This window comes from Danio rerio, chromosome 16, assembly GCF_049306965.1.
Source record: "Danio rerio strain Tuebingen ecotype United States chromosome 16, GRCz12tu, whole genome shotgun sequence".
Classification (NCBI taxonomy): Eukaryota; Metazoa; Chordata; class Actinopteri; order Cypriniformes; family Danionidae; genus Danio; species Danio rerio.
Window position 1 is genome coordinate 59799839 of NC_133191.1, and position 16510 is coordinate 59816348.

The 16510-nt window shown below is 38.3% G+C and overlaps 1 protein-coding gene and 1 long non-coding RNA gene across 3 annotated transcripts in view; both read left to right on the top strand.

Annotated features, from left to right (window-relative positions):
- The window catches only part of fzd6 (frizzled class receptor 6), a gene marked incomplete at its 3' end in the record, with an annotated part of 31091 nt that overhangs the window by 10644 nt on the left and 3937 nt on the right, over nt 1–16510 (top strand). The window contains 2 exon segments of the mRNA NM_200561.2: nt 12219–12231; nt 13867–13878.
- On the top strand, nt 7795–11946 carry LOC141378120 (uncharacterized). 2 transcript variants are annotated; one of them, XR_012391853.1, is made up of 3 exons: nt 7795–7883; nt 8166–8366; nt 10918–11946. It is a non-coding gene; the product is annotated as an uncharacterized lncRNA (long non-coding RNA). The 2 variants fall into 2 exon arrangements; XR_012391854.1 differs by having other exon boundaries at nt 11274–11945.

Sequence of the window (16510 nt, forward strand, 5' to 3'; positions counted from 1 at the left end):
ATTTCAGGAGGAGCTTGTGAGGATCATCCACAAACCAATCATATTATTCTGCATCAGTAAGACTAAACCCCTATTATAGTCATGTATGATCCTCATTATCTATTGATCGTCAGCATCGGCACTGAGTCGGAATAGTTCAGACGACAACTTTAACAACACGACTCCTCCTGCGTCTCCAAGCCGACTTCAACTGCATCAGCAGCCCGCAGAACACTCCAATACTGAACACAGCTCACGGCCACCGGCCTTCCTCTTACCTCCAAACCCCGAGGAGAGACATGCTGTGATCAGCGGATATTGTGTGTTTATCTGCCGGTGAATACTGAACATACAGCCAACGGTCCTGTACAAGCCACTGCTGAAGACTGACTGTGTCTTTTCAGTTAATCTGAGAGTGTAAGAGGCATTACAGACAGACTTGTGTGTGTGTGTGTGTGTGCAGGGATGTAGCAGCATCCATGGGGACAGGATAGGCGGAGGGATACATCCCCCTCACTTTCAGAGGCAGAAATGTAAACTTTTGATCTCAATCAGCTGTCCCTCACACTTCCCTGTGTGTGTGTGTGTGTGTGTGTGTGTGTGTGTGTGTGTGTGTGTGTGTGTGTGTGTGTGTGTGCTTTCAGATTAAAAATCAGCAGCAGAAACTTATTTAACTGTGTGAGAATCCCTGCGCTCTCCTGTTTCTGCTGGAGAATGAGAATATAATCTGCATAAATCAGAGGAAAACTCTCAGCTGCTCTCCAGAGAATCCTCCATGAACACTCCTGAAACTGCAGTGATTGACCCGATCAAACTACAATCCCAGACTGAAACCTGCTCTCGCGTGACATTCATTACAGTTTACTGCAGTTATCCAGTGGAGGCGGGGACTAATCTGCATATTCATGAGCACACACTTAATGAGGTTTGAGTGACATTACAAGCTGTTTGCAGACATGAAGACTTTATTCTCAAAAGAATTATATATGTGTGTGTGTGTGTGTGTGTGTTTGTGTTTTATTGTGGATCCTTTTACAGGTCTGGGGTCAGCTCTGAACAGCCTATAGTGGCTGTCTGATGTTTGAGATACTGAGATATCGTTCAGTAGAGTCATGGGTGTAAATCTGATTTAACAGTAGGGGGGGGACAATAAATATAAAATTTCTTTCCAGCAATTTTTTTGAAGGGGACACAAATAATACAGCCGAATTGTACTAATAAAGAAATGTCCCCGCAGTTTAAAATAGTTTCATCATTATTATTATAGCATGGAGACTACTGCATTATGATTATTTTAAGTTTTTCTCAGGTTCAATGACAGCAAATTTTTCTTCAAAACTATTTATTGCATTGTCTGTTGTGTTTACAGCCAACTGACTGACTCCTGAAGCAGAATAAATGCAGGAAAAGACATTTTCCATACTCATTATAACTAACTTGTTTACATTACACTTGTTAAAATGACAGATCATATTGTAAATCAGTGAGCCTGTGAGCTTCATCTGCTAAACAGCCACAACTCAGAAGACATAAAAAAATTATTCATCCTAAAAGAATTGTCATTATCCCTTCAATAAAGCCCAACACCCTTACCTGACACTGTACACCTGGCTGACCCTGCTCTGCCTGATCCTCAATCAGTTCTTTCTCCTTTGCCTGTGATTGACTATGTGACATTAGTATTTTCATAAGCACTCATTCTGAAAGCCAAATTGCTCAATATGTCAACTTTTTGTATTTGGCATTTAGCTGCACTGAAAAATGATCTTATGTCTGTTTTCTCTGTCACTTTTTTTTTGTATTTGTATTTTTTTGTATTTTGTACATGACCCTGCAATGCAAGTGTATTTATACTGTAGCACATTTTATACACAATGGTAACTCACAGTGCTTTACATAAAGTATGCAAAACTATCATAAAATTGATCACAATAATAAAAACAAAGGATTAAAAAAAGATTAACATTTTAATTTCAAATTGATTGAGGCACTTAAAACAGAATAGAAACCGATTATACAAAAATACAGTGGGGTTAGTGTGCACAGTGTAGCAGTGCTCATTTAGCAAATACACAGCTAAACAATATGCTAATTGTGGTCGTTAATATTAAGTTAACATAATGCCAAGTCGTCACAAATGAAACAATGCATAGGAAACGGCTTTAGCGTTAGCAACAAGCTAACGTTAACTAGATGAGTAATTTTGAGTGGGGGGGTTATACAAGCCACGGATACAAGCCCCCTGGGATTTACGCCCCTGGCTGCAGTGCTTGCTCGAGAGTGTGTATGTGTGTGTGTGTGTGTGTGTGTGTGTGTGTGTGGTCACGTGATGTGTGTTTTCAGCGTTTTGGTGTAGACGGAGAGCGGTTCAGAAACTGCTATTGAGACACTAGTGTGGATGCGGATCGCTTTCATTCTAAAACGCCGTTTTAAAACTAAATGCACTAGTGTAAACGGGGCCTTTATCTCCTGGGTCTGTTCCAGGTGTTAAGTTCTGGTTAACTTGTCTAGTTTACCTGCATGTGTGTGATGTGCATTCACTGACGCTATTTTGAATGCATGTACCTGTAAAAAGACACACACAGAGAAAGAACATGAATGAACAGTTAAGTAAGTATAATATGCCATATTATTGTAATGGTGTGTATGTGTGTGTGTGTGTGTGTGTCACATTGGCTCCCTGTGTTGTAGATCATGTTGATATCGTTTATCGCTCCACCATACTGGACTTCTGTGTTCTGCATCTTCAAGTTTCTCAGGTGTGGATCTTCAGACTGATGGTAAATCTCCCACATGGATGCGGAAAGACCTGGAGGAAAAGACACACTCATCATCACTTCTCCTCAGACAAATAAAGTACATTTGCTGACAGAGACAGATTCTGTAACTGTATGGGTTATTCAGCAACAGGACTGATGCAGTTTAGCATTGAGAAAGAGCTGTCAGGTGAGTAACACACAGCATCAGTGAGGTCACGTTCATTAGTGTTCACTTCAGTACACAGATGGAGATTACTGCTGAGGGCAGGTCTGGGGACGCACACAGGGTATGTTCATAACTACACACATGATCATAGCTGCTGAGTTTATCTGGTTATTCAAAAACTAAAGACATAAAGAAACGCTCAAACTGATGGTCAGACGTACCTTCTGCCGCCGCCGTCACTGTATAATGTGCTCTTCTGATGCAGTCGGGTCCAGCCAATGTTGACAGCCGCTTCAGACATGTTGATTAAAGGTCTTTAAACATTGGATTAGATCAATAACACACAACATAGAAATATTAATTCCAAATCAGTGTTAATGTTACGGGCCCCAGGCGCGGTGGCCGCTATAACAAAAAGAATTGTGATCTGTAAAATGAATGAAAACACTGAGATGAAAGCAAGACAGGACCATGCGCTTCTTTCTCCAGATTATGTCTATTAAATCATTTAATCTCAAATACATCTTTTACAATAAATGCATTCTCTGTCTAGCATATTTACTGTATATTGAACACAAATAAAGTGCATTTACATGAATTAGCTTCACCAATCAGATATATAAATTCTTCCTGCTGCACGTTCACTTAAATCAGAGTAGATATCCTACTAGTTACAAATAACAGTGCATTAATTTCCCTGAGGCATAGTGCTATCACACATGTAAATTATTCACAAGTATTATTTAACACTTAAAAATACTCTGCATGTGCTAGAAATTAGCTTCCTTAAACTGGGACATTGCATTTGAAAGTGTACAGTAACTTTAACAGACCTTATGAAATAACACTGATGAAATAAAGCTATTAGTAGTAATAATATTGTCAAAACTGTAAACAGAATAGTTTACATTTATATATAAAACTCTCATATTCTTCCTTAACACACTATGATGAATTCACTCTGCTTTAAAACAGCTCACTGAACATGTAAGCACATATTGGGAGATTAAGCATCAACTGGAGCGATCTGTGTTGCTTTCAAGCAAAAGATAAAGTGTTTAAATTTAATTTACACTACAGACGGACTGAATGACAGCGCACCAACGAACTCTCGCGATAATAGCGCGAGTCATTGCGAGATTACTCGCGGCCCGACCTTACACCATTACTTAAAGTGTTTCATCTTTAACTCATGCAAAAGTTACCAGAATCTGCACAGTACAGTTTCCAACAAGTATATTCATTACACAATGTCTAAAACTTTAACCTTTGACAGTTTAAACACAGTACTGACCTGTAAAATGAATGAAAACACTGAGACGAAAGCAAGACAGGACCATGCGCTTCTTTCTCCAGGGCTGTTTCTAAGAAAAAAAAGATTACGTCAAGCAATTTGGTAAACAAAGACAAACAGCGTACAACACAGTAACATGATTAAAGACAATTATAAAAGGTAACAAAAAACCACTGCCAAATAATACACCTGAGAACAAATACTAGATTTATAAGACCAAAAACTGTCTGTTAGATATTCAGAAGATATATTAAATATCATGTTTTAACTACAATGGAGAGATGAGATCCAGCGGTACGTCCGAGATGGCCTGGCCGAAGTAAATCTGCTCTGGCGGGGAGCTGATGACGGAGCTCCCACTGGCAGGTTGGGAGTCGGAGTGCGCATAAGCTGAGCCACATCATTAAAGAAGCGCTATCTTTGTGAATAAACTGCCTATTCGAGTTTAAAACAACTACATTCTCGCCTGAAAAACTCTTAAAACTTTATTTTGTGACACAGTTAAGGAGTATTTTTAAAACTGTGCGGGTTTTCTCCTCCACCATTAGTGCTTGCTGGTTACGCTGCAATGCATTCTGGGATACCTGAGCTTCGCAAGTTCGCACAAGTCACCTCTCGAGTCATCTCTCTCACAAGTCATCCTAGGCCAAAGGCCAGAGCAAGTACACATCCGGGAATTTTATGTGTACTTGGAAAGATGTGACTTTTGAATTTGAACAGTACTTTGGCGACGGTTGATGACGTTTCACGAGGACACAAGAACGCAAGTACAGACAAGAAAGCATATTGAGAAACAGCCCAGATTACATCTAACCGGAAACCAGGGGCTCCGTCAGTATACTCACCCGGGAACAAATAACCGCATTAAAGGTTCCGGTCCCCCTATGCCGTCTCATTCATTATCACTCTTTTTTTCTATTGCAGGACATTGCACTAAATGACAAATAACAGTTTGCTGAATCAAAAAAAGATGCTAGTCTTAATTTAAATGAATAAACAGTATTATCTATTCATAGAATATATATATATTTATACCACCAAATGTGGTTGCACAAATTTGGGTGTACCACATTATTCTGCCAAAAGAGAAACTGTCAGTGTGGAGGGATGTACAATAGTGTGGACTAGTAGAGATCTGTTTTAACAGACACTTTAATCCTTAAAATATGCAGGTTTTAGCTGATCGCGTCCACATCAGCCTGTAAACCACACAAACACTTTATTAAACCCAGAGGGAAATCAAGTGTATTACTGCAGCTCCATTAAGAATACATCAAATAAAAATAAACAATATTACACCATGAATTCATTATTTAAAGAAGGATTTCTATTGCACTCTACACCTAGCTAATATCAGTGCTTGATTAAACACACTCCTGTGTTTATCAGGACATTATAAAGTGTGTGTGGTGTTGTCTAAGATTTGACAACATCCTTCATTCTGAAACCAGCATCAGAGAATCCAGTTCAACCCCCACAACAGAGACGAAAACTGAAACTGAAACTGAACAGAGGGAAGATCACAGTGATTAGCCACTATAAACCTCATTTCTGCTTCAGCTCTTCATTTACAGTAGTGTCAGACTCATCAGCAGAGAAAGATCCACAGCAATGACCATCACATCACACTTTACCACTTCAGCATAGAAATCAGAACCAGAGTTTCAGGACTGAGAGAAATGTAGAGACAACCAGATCAGTCAATGAGGAAAATGCTGCTAATGAAGCTGATGCAGATCATTAGAGTCTTTACACTTGCAGTCGATACCAAAGATATCAAGCAAGGAATCAGGCAAAGAGTCAGAGTTTCAGAAGCATACTGAAAATAAAATGATGAAGAGTGCTAAAACAAATAAAAAAAGATAAGTCATATTTAAGGAGGTACTGATGTACACACGCGCGCACACACACACACACACACACACACACACACACACACACACACACACACACACACACACACACACACACACACACACACACACACACACACACACACACACACACACACACACACACACACACACACACACACACACACACACACACACACACACACAATTAATTTATTGGGAATGACTAATACTAATTAAAGCAACACATCATCAAAATAATCATAAAGAGCCGGTGATGTTTCAGAGTAGAAGCAGTAAAAACAGTCATTGAATTTATTTTGGTTGACGATATTAAAACACTCAATTAATTCTGCGCAAAGTAGTAAATAAATGGGTTAGGCATATCAAATTAAACCCCAATATTTCCTGACCTTTACATGAAATATTTTCATTAATGTACATCACACAGATGTGGGAAGGTCAGTTTATGGCATGTTGTGTTAACAGAAAGAGACAGCAGAGTATTTAGTGAAAGAGACGCTAAAGGAGTCAGATGTGGCTTTAGGATGTGTCTGATAGGTCTTTATTCTCTAAAGCAGATAAAAAGGGACTGATCAGCTACAAGATGAAGATTTGGCAGAACATATAGGTTATAAAGTGGCATGACGTCTATATGAAATGCAGATAAATGTGTGTTGGAAAGAAAATGTCCATTCAAACTTATCCTGAACTTCATACAAAATGAGGAAACACAAATGAAAGCTGTTATTGTGGACTGAAACACTCTCACGTATATTAGTGTAATGTGCAACAACAAATATTCCAGCAGTTTCAGTCACTAAAAATTGGGGTGGGAAAACCCTTTCACTGTTACATTGCAGAAAAGCAAAAAGCAAAATGACAAGGATTACATATATGAAAGAGCAGAAGAGATGAAACAGATTAGACCTCCCCGTCCCTCCAGTCCTCAACTAAGCTGCACTCCACCCTCCAGTCCAGTAGGTGGCAGAATCTGCACCTTTACACTGTTTGCCAAACACCAGTAAACAGAAGAAGAAAGTTGTTTGAAAACGCCTCATCTTAAACCCTTCAGAAACCCTGCTGTTTCCAGCTCTCAGTAAGACCAGTGTCTGTTGATCTTGTGTAAATGATTGTCTGTGCAAATGATGTGGAGTTTTGTTGATTAGTCTTTGATGAGGTTATTGGTTTGTGGAGGCTTGTGTTTATACTGTAACTCTTATATTTGTCTGAGAACATGTTAAAGATGAAGCAGCATCTGTCTAGTGCAATATCACAGCTGAGCAAGAAGACAAGCACAAGAATAAAATCCCCACATCCTCTCCATCAGCTCATCTACAGATCAGATCAGTGAAGCGAGTGATCAGCTGTAACTCTCGGCCTGTTTGTTGGCTGAGTGTTAGAGAAATGATGGTGAATTCACCACAGCGCTGTGTTTAATCTGTCTCAGATACCATCAAGCAGATCTACAATAGTGGAGGAACCCTTTCTGCTCACCTGGTGATGCTGACCGGCCGAGAGGAGCAGGAGAGAACACACGGACAGGTGAACCGCTGAGCAAACACTGGAGGAGAAACACACAGGTGGGTGAAACAGCAGGTAGAGCTCTTCTTCTTGTCTTATTGGCGGTTTGCATTCTTAAACAGAGCATTACCGCCCCCTACTGTGAGTTGTGGGTCAGAGACTGAATTTCCTTTTCCTCTGGACTCTTCAAGGCAGAGTTCTGATCTGACTGTGTGCTTTCAGAGAGGCTGTGATTGCGGTGCAGGTCAGTGTAATCCTGCAGAGTGTACCTGCGGTGGAGTGTGATGCTGAGCATGGAAACCCTACAGGTGAAACACACCTCTGCTTTGCTTTAATCTGGATATCTTGTGTTGAGTGATTTCATTAATGAAGGAGTCTTTGCTTTCACAACACCTGAGTGAAGTATTCCTGTTCATGTTATCAGTCTTCTCTAATAGATCTTCGTCTGTCACTGGTGTTTTCTGTTGAGTTTATTCCCGGTCAGCTGTCATAGTAATGTCTTGATTAGCTGCTTCAGGTGTGTTGAATTAGAGTTTGCATGTAAACTGTTTTGTTCTGCTTCTGACTGACCTGTATTATGTGTGTTTCAGATGTAGAAATCCTGCTTCAGCTTGCTCTCCTCGCTTCATTTAACAGTAGTGGTGGGCAAAGTGAGGCTTCATGAAACTGAAACAGTCAAAGCAAATGTGTCAAAGCTTTGAAACGTTTTGAAACTCTACAGTGACACCTAGTGGTAATTTTTATACATTGCTCTGGAACAGCTTCAGCAAAGAACAATTGAGCAAATTGAGGTATTAAAACCCACTTTGTACCTTTGAACCTACAAGTGTTATAGCAGAGCGGTCAGAGTTCCTGACTATCATGCAGGGAAACTGGGTTCGAATCCAGGCAAATGCAGCTATGTTGAAATGCTCTGTTCTTGTATTGTTTTGTTTCAACATTGGTCAGACATCAGAATAAAGACTATTTGTGAGTAAATATGTCTTGTTTTGGTCATAAAACAGGGTTGTTTCTAGATCAGACACAGTTGTGGTCAGAAGTTGACAAGACTTATTTATACTATTAATGAAATTCCTCATTTATTGTATTTTAATACCGTCTACTTAAACGCTAAACCCAACCCTCACAGTACTGTAAAAATATGAATTATTGCTATACAGTGTTACACAAATGATGCTGTATTGATGGTGTATCCGCAGCTGTATCCTATCTAGACTACACCATAACACAGTAGCATTATTAAAATAGAGAAAATCCTGATTTTGGAGCATTTGTACAAAGCAGGATTCAAACCCAAAAGCCATTTGAAGCACAGTAACAGCATGCACATGCACGGTCCACTAGGCTATATAAGACAGATGTGTTTTAGACCCAGTCAGTCAAATGCAGATTCACCAGGTCTCGGAACAGTTCTGAAATGATGTTAAAGAGCACAATCACAGAAGGAGAGAATGAGAAATAAACACATACAGCAACAGCCTCACACCAAAGCAACTGATTTAAACACCTCCACAAACAGCATCAGCAGCTCCACTGAAAAACATTTGATAATGAACAGCGCTTTTATTTCTTATTCTTTTATTTTCTTATTGATTTTCAGTTTGACCTCACCATCATGGAGATCAGAGGCTGCTTTAGTTGGGCTCTTGGTCCTTTACTCTTCTATCTTATTGTTTCTGAAACTCATCAGTTATGGCAATAAAGGCAATGAGAAGCTTTATGTTAATATTTGTTACAGATATAATCGCTAGTAATCTATAACTTAAATAAAACAATTGCAGGTTTATGTGACGTGGTTTGGTGCATTAGGAAAGTTTCCCATGGAGAGTCAACAAACAAGAATTAATTGAAATTAATTAATATAGTTTTATACGCAAAACCTTGAGAGCTCAAGAAGCACATTTAAAGGTTCAGGACACCCTGGAGAACTTTTTTTAATATTAACAGATGTGTGTGTGTTGAGCATCAGTTAAGACGATGTTAGCACCTGTCAGCTTTAATTGTGGGGAAAACTGGATAATTTTGAGCTTTTGTCATCTAATTTCAGCTTCCGGGTTTAAAATGATTTTTGGGGCGGATTGAAATTGGCAATATAGCGCAGTACTGCAAGTGCAATGATGACGCGTCGGTTTCTCATTATTATTCATAGCGGAGTTTTCTTATCCTATGAGAAGAGCCGGCTGCTTAATTATTCATGAGAGCATGTGCTTTCTGAAGGCAGACCTGCCAGTTTCAAGCAAGCTGTGAGATACGGTCCCACGGCACGCAGTAGTCGTTCATGAAGGCTCGTATGTGTTTGTTTCCATGATCCACGGGGTTTGTTGCATGTTTTTTTTCCCCGGGATCTTGTCAGGGCTGATACAGCAAAGCTGTGTGTGTGCTGCAAGCATTTTTGTCGGGAGAGCAGTACGAGAATTGGAGAATGGCAGACGTTGACTTTTATCAGGAGTTCGTTCACATTCAGACACATCGCCGTGCTGCTGTGTTTGCCTAAATCCTCTATATTACCAGCAGGGCTAATGGTTAAAATAGACAGGTCAGGAGACCTGCTGCACTGAGTCTGCATTCAGATCTATAATTTAGACCCGGGGATCGAGGGAGAATCCTCATTTATAGGGTTTACATGAACACACTTATCTTTATAATGATATAAATTGTGGTTATGTGTATATGAAATTACAAATAACAAATGTAGCAAGCAGGGCATTAAATTACTGTTTATTCCTTTGCATTTTAACTTTAAGAACTATAAACTCATGCGTCTTCTCACGGTTTGTCTCATTTTGTGAGCTAACTGTCAACAACAGTCGTTCGCTCCCCTTCTCCCCTGCTGGCCACGCCCACTCCTGCCCTGTGCTCACAGAGCTCCGCCCATTAATCATGCATCTTTTGAAACAATTCTGAAGTAGACTTTAACCAAAAGTGGGGGGAGTCATGACCCTTTAAGACACAAAGACATCAAGAATCAAGATATGAACCTTAACCACGGTTACTAAAATTAAAAAGCTGCATGATTCATCCATGCCACAATGCATGCTGGGTACATAATACAAAACTCCCAGCATGCATTGCAGCATAAATAAGATAAGCCGCTTAAAGTTTTTGAAATGTCTTTCTTTGCCTTTATTGTGTGCTGTTCTTGGCTGTTATATTTCAGTAGAGTGTTTTGTGTTGTTCTGGGTTAATTTTCTTTTGTTTGTCACCATTGTTGTAATTGAAAGGCTGATTCTTGATAAGATGATCTTTTATGTGAAGCTTTGACCCAATCTACATTGTAAAAGCACTATACAAATAAAGGTGAAATGAATAACCTCATTACATTTATTCTTAAATTTCCTTTAGGCTTCTCATGCCATACAAATTGTGGGATCAACACACCTATTTATGGCTACCTAAATAAATCTAGTGTTAACAAAAGCAGCTGAAGAAGCCAACTAAAGCAGACGCTGACCTCCATCATGGTGACCAACTGAACAACAGCAACTCCATGAAGACTTTTGTCCACATGAAAGAAAAGTCCGAGCTCAGTAATGAGTGAAGCTCCACTCACTTAAGTTGTTTAATGATCTCTGCTGAGATCTTCAGAAAGAACATTTATATTGTCTAAATATTTAGTACTATTATTTTTATCTAGAGTTTAATTTTCAGTTGATGTCATCTTTGGTTTTGGCTGTAACTTGTGTTTTTCTTTCCTTTAGTGAATCTGCTTACTGGCAACCACAGCTGCCGGTCTTGTCCTGCAAAATCAAGAAGAAAAAAAAAACTAAACAAACAAACAAACACCATTGTGTGCCGCCATTGTGGAGGATAAGTGTCTGTGTTCAAGTCCACGATGAACTGAGAGTATTTGCAACATATAAGAGACTGAAAAAATGCAATGAAATATTTCAAAAAGTTGTTCAGCACATGTATGCAGCACCCTACCACCAATATTATCTGGGCCCGGGCTTTTTTTTAGTATTAATTCTCTGAACGAGGTCTTTGACCTGAGTCCTACTAATGTTTACGGATTTACTACATGACAGGTGTTGTTCTAAAATGTCATTTTCTGACTTAAAATCACCCTCATCAAACCTTAAGTAAAACGTATTTAATTCCTCAGCAAACTCTCTCACAGAACTAAAACCATTTAAATTGGTTTCAATGCCCCCTTTATCTTCTTTACTCCCAGCCATTGTGTTCACATCTTGCCATGCTGATCTTAAGTTTTCACTGCTGGACTGTTTCTGTATTTTCTATTTCTCTATTTTATTATGTACACTGTTTGTACACTGTTAATCAAAACACACATCTAAGATGTGTATGTGTTATATCATTGACATGACCACTTCAGCATTATCAGCTTCAATAAACTGCATGAATCAGTTTGCCAGAAAGTAGTCATTAATCTGTATTCACAGATTGTGAATTACCACACTAAATCAGCTGTACTCCTCATAAACGGTAACCTCACAGAAATATTTTTGATCAGTAATGACAGTTTATTTGCTCTACACTTATTCTACACAATATACTGATTAAAATGCCGAAAAAAGTAAACCAAAACATTAAAAAACGGCTGAGATATAAAGGACTAAACCTGACTGAAAGCACACTCAGCTGAGGACACACAGGATTGGTCTAAAAACACGAATACTAATGAGTCATTTGCATATGGTCTATTCTCTAATAAAACACGATTTTAAAGGGCTTCATAAGCTTAAATATGATAATCAAAGTATGGGAAAACAACCTAGACATCAGATAATCAAATTCTGAATAAAAATATACAAACAAGAACAAAGAAAAACACAAACAAACAATTGGTCATCACCATTGCCGAAATGCTGTGTCTCAAAACCTAGTCAATAGGCCAGGGTCTCCAGTTCTTCAGGGTAATGCTCCCAACGGTTATCCCTGATAAGGATAATGTCTGCTTGGTTCTTGCATTGCCTTAGGGGAGACGTCTGGTAGAAGAATGATATATCTACAGAGATATATCCGCCAGACTGAACCTCGACCTGGCCTCTTACATTTTTTCATTTCTAGTAAATAGTGGGAGGTCAGGAATATCTCTTTGAATATTTCTAGTCACATTTGGGCGAGCTCTTTGATCATCTTGAGTTCATGGTATTCCTTGGATGTTGACTGTAAGTATTCTGGAGCAAATCAGCAGGGAGTGAGGATAAGGCAATGACCAGTTCATGGCCAACTTTAACTCCTGACTCCTAGCTGATTTGGGCAAGGGCTCTCCTGTTCCCTGGAGATATCTAGGGTCCTGGGGAGCCTGGTCTCTGGATTAGCCAGAGTAAGTCTCATAGAGAAACATCTTCAGACTCTTCTCGGGTGGCCTGGGCAACCTTGCGGTGTTAACAAAAGGTCACTTGGGGGAGTGGTAAGTATTCAGCCCCCCTGGGTCCACTTGGACAGCACGCAGGGAAGGTGGCCTTGGGTGAATGGCCTTAAATGAAGCCCAGTCTTCTACTGGTGACTAGCACCTCCACACAACAGCACATTGTGCATCAACACCACCTACACCAGTCATTCGAAAACTTTTCCAAAAATCGTCAATTTTAACATCAGGTCTACTGATGATTTGTAACCCCAGAATTTACTAGGATTAAGGTTGAGTAAGACTAGTACTTCCATAGGGACACTTTAAAACACCAAATCTCAAATTATAACCTTACAACTTTTCAGAATGACCAGATTTTCCCTTTCTTTAAGATCCATTATTTCCATGGGAAAATGTAAAATATTTATTCCTCTAAGACTTCTAACCCAGAACTTTTCAGGAAAATAAACCCTACATGCCTTCCCCAGAACATCTAGTGTAAATGGCTGGTTTTAAAAATAAGATCTTCTGTAACTCCTAGAAAATCTAACCCCAGAACCTCTGTAAGTAACCACACTTCACTCTTTTAGAATATCTCAATTTCATAGGAATATTGGAACCTATAAATATTTCAACCTTTAAATATTTCAACTTTACTGGTTCCAGTTTCCTCTTCAAAAATCTCAAATTTAAGTGAAAACATCTCAAGTATCAAGATTTCCTTTTGGTAGTGAGAATCCTTTCAAAAACAAAAGCCCTCACTTTAAAGCTCTCACTTAAACAATGAAAATCACAGTTTGGTTCTATTGTGAATTATTTTCTCTCCACATAGCGTGATTGTAGACGTTCACAACTACACAAAATAGCATAGACCAGTGGTTCTCAAACTTTTTTTTTTACCAACTACCACCTTAGAAAATTGTCTCCAAGTACCACCATAATGGCCAGTAATAAAAAATAACATTGTAGGCCTAATTAAGCTGTGCACAGTTTAAAAATGAGGCAGATTAATTCCTATCATTAAGAATGTGTTATTGTCAGTCATTTATACATTAAATAGTCTGAACATTAACTGTGCTTGCAGATAAAAAAAAAACAATAAATTGAAATGTGCTCTTAAAGTTCATTAAATGTCACTGTTCTAAAAGTAAATAGAAAACTGCTGTACTTAAATCTAAAGTATTCATAGTAGCCTATTCATCAAAAGCTGGAAATGTTGATTGGACCTCATAAATATTGGCTTTGTCATTCATACACTTTCTGACAAATCTTGATTTCTGACAAATATATGTTAAATGTACTTATGACAGGGTTCATACAGGCACAGCCTAATAAAAATATGGGCATTTTAAGCACTTTTTCCAGTACATTTTTTTTCAAGACTGATATGCTATGTATTGAGGACCTGAAATGTATTCTCAGCAACCCATAAAACATTGATACAAAAAAAAAAATCAATCATATATTAATAATATAATAACCCTGCACTAAATGCTTGTGATTATTATTTTTTTTTTACTCAAGTAAAAATACCATTACACTGCTAAAATAACACAATTTTTAGTAAATATTAATATTAAGTAAAAGTACAAAGTACTCTTTTAAAAAGTACTAGTTTGTTACTTTTGAAAAAAAAAAATCAGATTTTCATTGAAATAAAGTTTAAACCTGATTAATTTGTTTAATTGCTTAAATCCCAAAGCTACATGTATAGGAATTGACACGAAGTATGGTGTTTTTTTACTTATTTTTCCTTTCATGACTGTTTTTCAATAGCACTGGTAAAACTACCACAATCTTTAAGGCAATAAAGACATGTTTTGCCCATTTTTTTAAAACAATATTTTCAAGCTTTGAAAGGTTTATTTAAAGTGATAAAGATTTAAATTTGGCCTTTTATTTACATATTTTACACCTTTTCTTTACAATAAGGCAATTTTGTTTCTCAAATAGCTGTACATCACATGTAGATTTTATTTTACATTTCATCTTAAACTAAAATACAAACTTTACAAAAACACAAGTACACTGTCAGTAAAAATAAAACATGACTTTTACTTGAGGTATTTGAAATGACAACAATACATTTATCAAAGCAGTGCTTTAAGAGCCTTATTGTTAATTTTGACAAACAATAAGTAACAACTGATTGCTTTGACCTGTAATGCTTTAAGACAGATCAGAATACAGCTAAATGTATAAATCACACAAATACCTCATCCAGAAACATTTCCAGCATAATTCTTTGTAATAAAGTTCCACCTTTGCTAAGTTTAACTTAACACAGCCAAAGAAGACTATTAGCATTGTCATCGATCATGCATCAATCTAATTCTAAATACTTAAACTTTTGACTAAATTTAGTCAAGGAGCAAAGATAAATAATTCCTGCGCTGCCATTCATACTGTTTAGAGGAGTGACAGGTCAGAGGCGAGTCGACTCTCTGTCGGAGAGCAAAACGTGGATGTAGATCATCAAATAGGCAGGAAATATGTCCGCGGTTTAATTGCTCTTCAAGATGTCTCTATAGTGAAAACATGCAAGAAGCATTATTCCAACAAAACATTTCAGTTTTTTTTGTCTCTGCTACTCAAAGCCTTTGTCCCGCCCTTGCGTTTAACGCAAAACTTGACAAGGTTGACTGTGATTGGCCACTTTTCTTGTCAGTCAAATCATGCTTTGGATTCTGATTTTCAACAGTTTGACACATTGCACTAAAATAAACACAAAGCACAGTGCTGTGATCGTGCGCTACATAAAATAGCCAATGCTGATCACATCGATGTTCTAGTACACAAAGGATTAAGTGTTAATTGTTGCATGATTTGGTGATTCCTCCATGTACCACTAATAGGAAGCCTGCGTTTGAGAACCATTTGCACAGACAGTACACCTATTTCCAAAATTTATTTCACACAGTACTCCATGTCATTTGCAGTGGTCTCATAATTATGTTAACCCTTTGGGAGATATTTCTGATGACTGGTTTAAAATCTGTCCAGAACCTTAAAACTCAGTATAATTTGCCTGGGAGCTGCTTTGAGGTTTATTCACATTAAATCAGCTCTTTGGGCAGGTCAGTGCTCCGGGCATATGGGTTACCTTGGAAATCTCTCAACGATGTATTCACTCATTGTATAAATAATTGTTCCTTCTGTGGAATCTCCCTTATCTGCTTCAGTTTCTTGAACATTCATAAACTTCTATCTATTATAACTGTTCGGGCTAAGGATCTTTAAGCATGTGCATGCTTTTTCACATCAGGTATGAGGTTTAAATCAGCTCAGTTTTCAGAGATTAATTTCGGTGTTTAATTTTCACTGCTGAAAGTCCAAACAATGAGAATCCTTCCATGCTCAACTACACAAGCCCCAAACCAAGCGAGCCAGTTTGCCAACCGACCAAAGTAAAGGGGAAAAATAACCTCCAACCAGGCTCAGTTGGGCATGATCACTTCTCCTCTTGCCAAACTTCCTGTACAGAGCTGGAGTCTAGGCGCTGGAGAATGGTGGACATCCATTGTGGAGTTGCTGCAGATGGGAGAGGTCACCGGCTGGTTTACAGACTGACCCTTCAGGATCAATACATGGACTTGTGGGTCACTATAGGGTCTTAAAGGA